This window comes from Pseudopodoces humilis, chromosome 5, assembly GCF_049639895.1.
Source record: "Pseudopodoces humilis isolate 2021_Gansu_Grassland_sample_001 chromosome 5, ASM4963989v1, whole genome shotgun sequence".
NCBI lineage: Eukaryota > Metazoa > Chordata > Aves > Passeriformes > Paridae > Pseudopodoces > Pseudopodoces humilis.
The window spans coordinates 23,402,684-23,412,488 of NC_142204.1; positions in this window are offsets into that span (position 1 = coordinate 23,402,684).

Sequence of the window (9,805 nt, forward strand, 5' to 3'; positions counted from 1 at the left end):
AGGGATGGGCTCTGTGGGATCTTGCCAAGACAAGCAGGCTCTGCTTCATCCAGCATGCTGAGCTGCTCCTAAAGGCAAACATGGTCTCACGAGGAAAGTGGGGTTTCTTGATGAGAAGGACTCTCACACACACTCACCCTCATTCTTGCTGCTTGTGCACTGGGACATGTAAGAGATCTCACCTCTCAATAGTTTAGAATGTTCTCCCTCCTATCTTCCATTTTCCAGCTCACTTTCCTTCCCACATGCCTCTGGTAGTTGGCTTCTTCAATTTCCTTTGTTATCAGGGCTGGTATAGACCAACAACAACTCTGTAACCATGAGAAGTCACCCACAAAAATTCTGATGATCTCCTATGGTAGCAATGAGATAAACCAAGCTCCTGCCCCAGCTCTCTGCTGGAGACCCAGTCTGAAGACACCTCAGTGCTAAGTCAGAAAATACAAACAGATTAATGCATATGACCCAGGCAAAGAGCTTGGAGGGATTTCAAGAACATTTTCAACTCCTATAGCAGACATTCACTCTCCAGAAGCTTTGTGTTAGACACAGAAAAAAACCACTGGCTGGCACCACATGGACTGTGAGGGAACCAGTCCCAAGGATGGTGCTGAGCACCTGAGCTAAAGCCCTCAGAGTAAACCTGTGAGGCTGGTTGCTGCCCCTGCAAACTGGCTGACAGCTTAGGGGTGTTTCCCTGCATGCCTGGTGTTTTCTGGAGTACATAAAGTTCTGAAGCCATAGGGTGGCTGCAGAGAAAACCTCACTAAAGCCCAAAGAGAAGCCTTTACTGAAGAGAGCTGGGAGGAGGAAATGGCTCTGTGCTATCGGGATCAAGCAGGCAGCTCTGCTTTAACAGGCTTCTTGCACCCCACAGGAAAAAATAACTGCCAAGGAATCATCTCCTACCTTTCTTCTATTCAGTATTACCTACTCTGGAAAAAAAAGATGGGTTCAAATACTTTTCTTCACATGATGCCTTCTTCCCTTTGGAAGAGAGGAATGTGTCTTTTTGATGACAAGAAAACCCAAGGGAGAGCCTCGGAAAGCAGCGTTGAGGCCCTGCTTCCTTGGCCAAAGCAGCAGCTAGTCAACCTCAAGTCTTGCCATTTGGGATGTGTTCTCTCACCAATGGACACCTCAGTTTAGCTGGCACAAGACGAGGACTCACAGCACAGACGGGGCAGCTCACTCTGTTTGGCATGCAGATGACCAGCAAAAACTAGTGAGGCAAGGTCAATTCATACACAGTTGTCTGTGGCCCACTGGATGCAGAGTCAGTAATACTGCAGAGCCTATGGCACCTTCTCCCAGCCAGTAAGGGTCATCATCAATCTACAGGAGCCCTGCATAGGAGTGTGGGAGAATCTCCAACCTGGGGCAGGGAGGGAGAATGACACATAAAATGGCCAGAAAATGGTGTTTATTTGCTCTCCCTTCAGGTGGCTAGTTCCTTTGGATTCCACAGGAAAGAGGCAGTGTGGCAGAGATTTCTTGTTTTCCTGTGGAGTGAGGATACAGGGTGCAGGGCTACAAGTGGTAGGGAATGAGAGGCCAGGGGTCCTCTAGTGCTTTGCTGATGAGGATCCCCAGGGAGGAGACAAACAAAATTGCCCCACAAGACACTGAGTGAAGTTTACAGCCTGCTCAGCTCACACCCTGAGTGCAACAGGTAAACTCTACAGGGAGAACAACTCCCAGCTGTGCAAGAAAGGAATCAGACCACGGAGGGATTTCAGTAACCTCCAAGGCACTGGACCAGTGTTTTTCCCACTGCTCACCATCCCTGTCCGAGCCTGCTGCCACCAGCCAGCCAGGAGCCAACTCCAATTTGTGCCTTGTTGCAGAGCCATGGATGGCTCAGCTGCAAGAGAGAGATGTCCTCAAAGGAGTTTGTACCATCCACACAGTCTCTGCAATCTCAGCGTCTCCTTGTATTTAAATGCTGAGGAAGGGGCTTTTCCCCTCCCTTCTGCCTTTCTCCAGTTCTTGTATTTTGAATCCTTTGGTCCTGCCTCCACTTTTTGAATTCTCTTTTATTTTGCAGTCTGTTTACCCCTTTTTTCAGCCCTCTCTCAGAGCACTGAGTGTTTGTATATCCTTGTGCAAGTCTCTTCTGTCCACGTGTCCTGTGTACATACCATTCCCAAGGATGACAGGAAAGACACCCTGCTCCAGGCTGGCTGCTCGGTGAACAAGGAGCACCATCGCAGCGGCAGCTGCTTGGTAGGGTTTCAGCAAGGGGACCACATTGGTGGGACACCTCCGCCACCCGGGTGTGACCACGGAAGTTTCGGGGCAGGGGTTTTGCTAGATGACACCTATCTCCTGCACCTTTGGGAAGGGAGGAGTCAGAGGGGAGAGCCTGTCCACACCAGAGGAGCAGCAGGATCCCCAGCAGGAGAGCCAGCTTTTGTCCCCTGCCCAACTCGGGGGCACAGCACTGGTATTGTCCCAGCACTGCCTGGGAAAATGGGAGGGGTTCCCTGTGAAATCTTTCCATACAGTAAAACAGCGTCAGAGCTGGGGAGCAAGGAGGGGACGATACAGACATTCGAAAAAATACACATACACACCCCCCAGCCAAACAATACCCACAGTGTGCTGAGGGAAAGGGAGACCCATGAATTGGGAGTTTGATAAGGATTTTCTCCCGCGCGCGCCTGCTCTCTCAACGGCCCCTTCAGTTTTCCCAACAACCCACCCCCCCTTCCCTTTCTGGCTTTCTTGTTTGGGCCTTAAACAGTGCACGGTCTTTGTTCAGGATACAGGTGAATGACAATCATGTGATTAACACACACTCGCGCACACACACGCACGCACATAAAAAGCTTTTTAAGAGCGTCCAGCTTGCTCCAGACCCAAAGACGGGAGAGGAAGCCCGGGCTAGGAGGAGCTGAGGCGGCGGCGGTGGCCGGGATGGGCACAGGCACTGGAATGGATGAGCGGGCACCACCTCCTCTTTGCAAAATGCCCTTCATGTGAAGGTGGGCACGTGAGACAATGAGGGACAGGTGGTTGGGGGTGGGGGGGGCGAGGTTTGGGATTTGGGCGTGGGAGTGGGTCCTGCCCCTGCTGCCTTCTTGCCTGTGCCAGGCAGACTGCTGTGGATTTGCTGTGGCTGTATCCCCCCTGTGATGCTGTGGGAAGGACAGGGAATGGCTATACCAACGTCATGTTAGGGAGGGAAAGTAGATTTCTCACACCAAAGCCAAACCCTTGACCTGCCCTATCTCCTAAGTGGGATTTGCATCATTGTCGGTATGAAGCTTGCTGCTGCCTGGCATGGCTTGGTGAGGAGGGGGACAGCCCTCCTGCTGGAAAGGGGGTCTGTCTCCCTGTTGGTGAGGGAGAAAGAGGGAGGCAGAGGACCAGGCAACCCAGATGGTCATGGGAGGGTTGATGATGTCAGGGACAGCTGACCCATGTTGGAAGTCTCGCTGTCCCAGTCAGAAATAGTGTACCCGACACCCTCAGTGAGGACTGAAGATCCCCTTCGGTGTGAAGATGCACTGGGCCTTACCACACCTCATCGTCATGGCCATGGGATAGCTGGGAAGCTCATTATTCAACCCTGGGGGCAAGTGGAAGCTAGTGGCCAGGTGACCATTTGACCACCCACAGAGGAAGTCATGAGAAAATTGGAAAAACTAGAAAGGTTTCAAAGTGATACCTTTTTTATTTGATGACTGCATAAGTGTGATGCTCTGAGAAAAAGCAGGGAGGAGCAAAGGGAAAGATCACTATAATGTCTGGAAAACCTGTGAGTCTGCAGATGATCTGACTCGTGAGACATCATGGGACATGACTGATGACAGCCTGAGAGAGATCAGGACCAGGTTGTACCCTTTGCTGGAGCACCTAAGCCCAGCCCCATCTCCACCACTTCCTCATGCCCTTATCTCCAAATTCCTCTCCCACCCAATGTCATGACCACTCTCCCAGGCTCCCAGAGTGCAGGTCATTTTCAAGGCTTGTCCATGAACAAGAGAAGTAGAGGGTCTCTGAAGGCCATGTTTGTGTCAATTCTGCATCTGCCACAATTTCCAAAGAGCCCTTTGATTTGCCTTGTGCCACAGGCAGCCTCCCAGCTGAGAGCTGGGCACAGAATCCACTGCTGGGCTCTGATCTTCATCACCCCTCACTGTTCTTGGCCAAAGCTTCCACTGTTTGTCCCAGACCCTTCCAGGTGCCTCTGAGCTTCCAGTTGTGGGCATTGATGAACTGGTTGTTTGTGATGCAGCCTGAGGAGAAAGGAAGTGGTATGGGTCAATTGGGAAATGCAAAGAGCTGCCTGCAGCCCTGCCTGGGTTTTGGCAGCACCATACAGCAACCATGTGGTTACAGGACAGCTGTACAGAACTTTTGCCATGGGATGTTGGGGGAAACACAAACCAGGCAGTGCCTGGAGTTGTTTACTGGTGGACTGGGCTGTTTGACAACCCAGCGTCCTGGGCAGGCAGCTAAAGAAATGTCACAGTGACTGCACTCCTCCAGGATTATCATTCTGTATGGGCAACAAAGCCTGGATGGTGCTGGTTGCTGCATAACCCTGCACTCCCATCACCTCAGGAGGGGGTGGGAGTCCTCAGGAAGTTCTCTGGGGACTGGGTCTGGGATGTGGTTCCAAGAGTCCCACCTGGCTCCAGAGCAGGAGTAAAAACTGTTCTCTCTCCAAGGGATGGTGTGGGATGCCACAGCTGCAGCACACTACAGTGTTGCTGCCACTGGCATATGGCCTTGATGTGGCCAAGCAGACTTTGCTCAGCTGCATTTTTTGTTCTAAAGCAGTGGATTACAGTGCTGCTGCTCCAGAGAGAAGGTGCAGGGAAAACCTTGTGAAAAGTAGGGAGAAGAATAATCTCTGAACATTGCAAAGACCCCAGGCAGCTCCTGGCCTGTCATCTTGGCCAGTCTAATGTTTCATGGGCATGGCAAGGACCTGTGATGGCTAAACGGGACAATTTTCCTGCATTACTCAGGTCTGAGAAGATCAAAGAGGAATGGGGCAAGCATGTCTGTCTGCTACCTGCTTTGATAGATGGCACAGAGCCTGCCTGGCTGTTAACCCCTGCATCTCCTGCTGGAGAGGACAGGTGTACTTCCAAAAGGCTAACCCCAAAAAGCCTGCAATGAAGGGGTAGAGCTGGGGGAGAAAGACCAGGTTGCCTGTTCTTGGATAGAGTCTGGCATATCCAGTGTTATGTAATGGAGGGAGCTGGATGCTCTTGGTCTGCACACCAGATGAGAGATGCTTAGAGGGGAAAAGGAGGGAGTTGTACAAGATTGGGCAGAGCAACCAGAGAAGGGGATCCTCCCAATGGGGCCTGTGTCTGTAACAGTGCTGAGTGACCCCAGTGGGCTCATTCTGTGGCGGTCAAGGTGGCTCCAGGGTGATCTTCACCTCTGCTAGTCCCCTGGATGCAGGGAGGCTCCTGGGGAGCCGGGGGAAGGGTTAAGTCGGGAAGGCTTCAGCCTGCTGCCTTGGCCCCTGTAATTCCTCCAGAGAGTAGGACTGGGAGAACAAGGAGCCCTTTCTGTTCACAGGAATTAATAGCAAAGAGTCATCTGGGGTGTCATTCAAGCCCTGATCAGCTCCCAGAGGAATGTGAGGGAGAATGAGTGAGGGAGCACGGCCTCAAGGCACCAGAGCTAGGGCAGGAGCAGTTTGGCTGGTAACCAGTGTTACCAGCCAGTATTTGGGCAGTGGGACCGTCTTCCTCTTCACCCCAGTGTCCATGTCCCCTCTGCCCTGTGCAGGGGTTCACCCTGGCACCCATATTCAAAGGGCTCCCAAGTTTGTCCCTTGTTACCCATCCCTTCATCCAGGGAGGGGTGAGATATTTCAACCCACCAACACAGCCTCCCCTCTGCTGAGCCCAGACAGAGGGGCCAGGCAACCAGGGGCCAACACAGCCCCACTGCTCTCACAGTGGATGTGATCTCCAGCAGGCATCCCCTTTCCAGGGCTGTCTCACCACCCCCAGCCTGTGATGGCAATGTTGTTGTCCTCCCAAGCAAGCTTGCCCATGAAGAGGGTCCCCAGGGAACCCTCAAACACAGCCAGGGGCTGTAACTCAGGGTTCAAAGTTCTGTGCTGAAGCCTTTGCTGCTGCAATGGCTCATTCAAACTCACCTGGTCACTGCAACTTCAGGAGAAAAAGATCAGGCTAAGGATTTGTTATGCTGCTGTTTTACAGTGTCGCTTCATGGCTACACAGGAAGGCTTGAAAATATTGCATGGTGACACGGCAGCTTTGCTTGTAATGGAAAACAGCTCTGGTGAGCCAAGGAGAGATTTTGGACACATCTCTACTTTCCTGAGAAGGAGACCTTGGAGTGATTCATCCTCTTCCATGACCCCCTGCCTCCTCTCTGCCCAGCTGCATCATGGGCAGCCCGTGTGACAACACCTGGTAGCACAGGGTGACTTAAGGCTCTGGTGATGCAAAATGGTCAACTCTGCCATGTGAAGTACAGTACCTTCAGGGTACCCCTTCAGGTCAGCTCTGCTGTCCACGGCCACAGCATGGACAACAACCTGAGCTCACCAGCCTGGCAGCAAGTATAGGTCGGGCAGACGGTGACCTGCGTGCTTTGAAAACAGAGCTGTGCTGGAGTCATGAGTTGCTTTTGCTGGCCAAAACATATCTCATCAAAGCCTCCCCTCCTCCCTCCAGCACCAGGTCAGTGTAAAACCAGGTTTAAGCACCAGCCTGTGTCTCAGCATCTTCTGGGAGATGCATGGTGCCACTGGGATGGACTCTGCCTGTGCCCCGCTCCCTGTGCCACCACCACTGCCACAATGAGTGTGCCTTGTCATAGAGGGGTTAATAAATGATGCAAGAAAGAAGCCCTTTAATGCACACTGACCTTTGGCCTTTCATAAATCACAGTGTTGGGCTGAAAGTAAGCAGGGGGCACAAGGCGTTGGGGGGAGAGGATGGGAGGGGGTCCATGCAGCTGCGGCACGGAGTTGACATTGTTCCCACCACCACTAAAGTGCAACAAATCCCTCTATTGTGTTCCTGGTTTATCTGGTTCCTCTTGTTTATTAGCAGAGGTTGTTTGGCGCTGGCTCCAGCCCTGGGCGGGTGGAAAGAGTGTTGGCACGCACCAGAGAAGGGGAGGGAGGGAGTGGGGGGGATCGGGACTGGAGGACGAGAGCAGTTCATCAATGGCTGTATTGTCCCATCTTTTTTGTTGCTCCTGTAATGATATGTTCGAAAAAAGGGGATTAAAAAAAAAAAAAAAAAAGGCAAGGGTGTAGAGGGGGGGAGATGAGAGAGGGAGAGAAAGTCAAACTGCATAGAAAGACTCGATAAGAATGGCCGGTCTGGGCCCACAGCGGATGCTGTTGCAGCTGGGGAGGATGGGTCAGGACAGAGCCGCGACGGGGCTGCTCTGTGCCTTTATGCTGCTTATTCAGGTCGGGAGTCGTGAGCCCCAGCGGCTCAGGCTGGACCCACCCGTGCCAACTCTATTCATGGCCAGCTGGGACCACGTGCTCATGGCAGGGAGGACGGGGTAGACGGAGTGAGGAGTTGGGGCTGGCGAGGAAGCCTAATCCTCAAGTCCCTTGAGACTGAACCTTTGTACAGAAGAGGCAGCTGGGGGGTACAGCATCTTCTCAAAACACTGTTAGAGTCCTTCGCCCTGCTTGGTTGTTGTCCCCCAACATACCCACCCATTATAAGTAGTAGGACTACCTCCCAAATTAGCAGGGATTTTCTTGCACGCAGACTTTGCTTATGTTTGCTATTTTTCCCTGGAGCTGCCTATGGGCACGTGCTCATGAGCAACTCCACTGGTTTTCATGGAGATCAGTGGGACAGTGCTCCCAGGGATTGATGGGAAATTATAAGACTTTGGTTGCCAATTTGCTTAAAGGTAATTGCTAGCAGCGTAAAACTGCCATAGGCACAGGGGCTTTGCCCATCATTGCTCTGCCTGTTGCCCAATGGAGCTGAAGGGCTGCAAACATCCCTAAGAGGAGCACATCCCTCCATAAAGAGCCTCATTGAGATCAAAGTGAAATTTATCGATAGAAGAGTGAAATTCTGTCTGGGATGCATAAGGGCATATTTCAGTTCATTTCAGGCCACTACTGTCCAGTTTTATCCCAACCACACTGTTTCTGCTCCAGTGACTCCACCACTTCAGAGGTGTCAGGTAGGGCCATGTTGATCTGAACATGCATAGGAGCTCTATGGTGATTTTTAGTTTTTATTTCAAATGGCATGACTCAGAGATTCAGACATTATTTTGAACTTTAAATAGCAAGTTTTATTTCATTGTTTTAGGGTCTTGTGATTGACCTCTCATCTTTCAGCCTGGGTCAAGTTTTAAATGCAAAATGCTGGCTTGAAACAAAATGTCAGAAATTCACTTTGAAAATGTCCATTCACAGCATTTTGGCATGTAGAAAAGAATAATTCAGGAAGATTGCCTTGAAATGAAATGTTTTGATATTTTAAAAATCCATCTCCCACACTCTCTTTCCAGTCAAAAGTGTTTGTTGAATTGTCTGAATTTGCAACTTCATTCCCTTGAAATCCCATTTCTTAGCAAATTATTTACCAATAAATGCTTCCCTGGTATCAGTCATTCCCACCCAGTGATGCCAATCCTTGCCATAACTGGGAGGTCTCAGGATCTCCACAAAGTGGTGGAGCATGCTTGGATTCCTGCCTTCCCTGGGTCCCACCTTGGCACAAGTGATCTCAGAACTCAGCCATCAGTCTGTGTCACTCAGTCCCTGAAGGTGCCAATCCCTGACACCCAGCACTGGCACCACTGTAGCTTTGTGGCCTTAGAAATTAAGCTTAAGTTCATGGAACATGGTCACAGAAGTTTGTGTGGTGGCAGTTCAGGGTGTTTCTAGAGGGACGTATGAGGAGTGGCAGGGATGCAAAGGTTTGAGAGGGGAGGAGAACACAGGACAGATCCCCCTCATCACAGGGATATATGTCAGTACATGCAGAAGAACCTCTTTCACCTGAGTGGAAAATGAAGTGTATCAAAGCCAAGAAGGATTGCTGACTTGATTAAAGTTAACATTTTTCATCCTCTCTTCTCCCATGTAAACATGAGTGAATTGGCCATGAAGAAATGTGCAAGGTAGTGATGACAGGATTATACTAGCTGCCAGAAGCTTCCCAACCCTTCATTTCATGAGCCATTCATGGTTCAGCTCCCCATCTCCTCCTCTGCTCATCACACCTCTTCAAGAAAATTAGCTTCTCCACTGTAGGAAATCCTCAAACTGGATTCTGGCTTCCCTCAGTCAGATCCTGCTCTGCATCCAGCAGTTACTTCCATACCCAGTGTTAACTAAAGCATCTTCATGAAACAAGAAGCATCTTTCTGAAATGAAAAAATGAATAGGCAATATTCAAAGCATGAATTGTCCAAGCAACTGGACCAGAAGGAATGGGCAGAAACTGATGCAGAGGAAGTTCCACCTGAATATGAGGAAGAATTTCTTTACTGTGCAGGTGACCGTGCACTGGAACTGGCTGCCAAGGGAGGTTGTGAAGATTCCCTCACACTCCAGAACTGTCTGGACACAATCCTGTGCCATGTCCTCTAGGATGACCCTGCTTGAGCAGGGAGGTTGGTCCAGATGACCCCCTGTTGTCCCTTTCAGCCTGACCCATTCTGTGATTCTGTGAATAATTCTCAGTAGCAGTCAAAATCACTTCTTGTTTAGATAACTCATCCAGGTCCACTTGTCCTTCGTGTCCTCCAGTCAAGTGAGAGGTGGCTTTATAGGACTTCTGGATTACAAGCCCAAAGAATTACA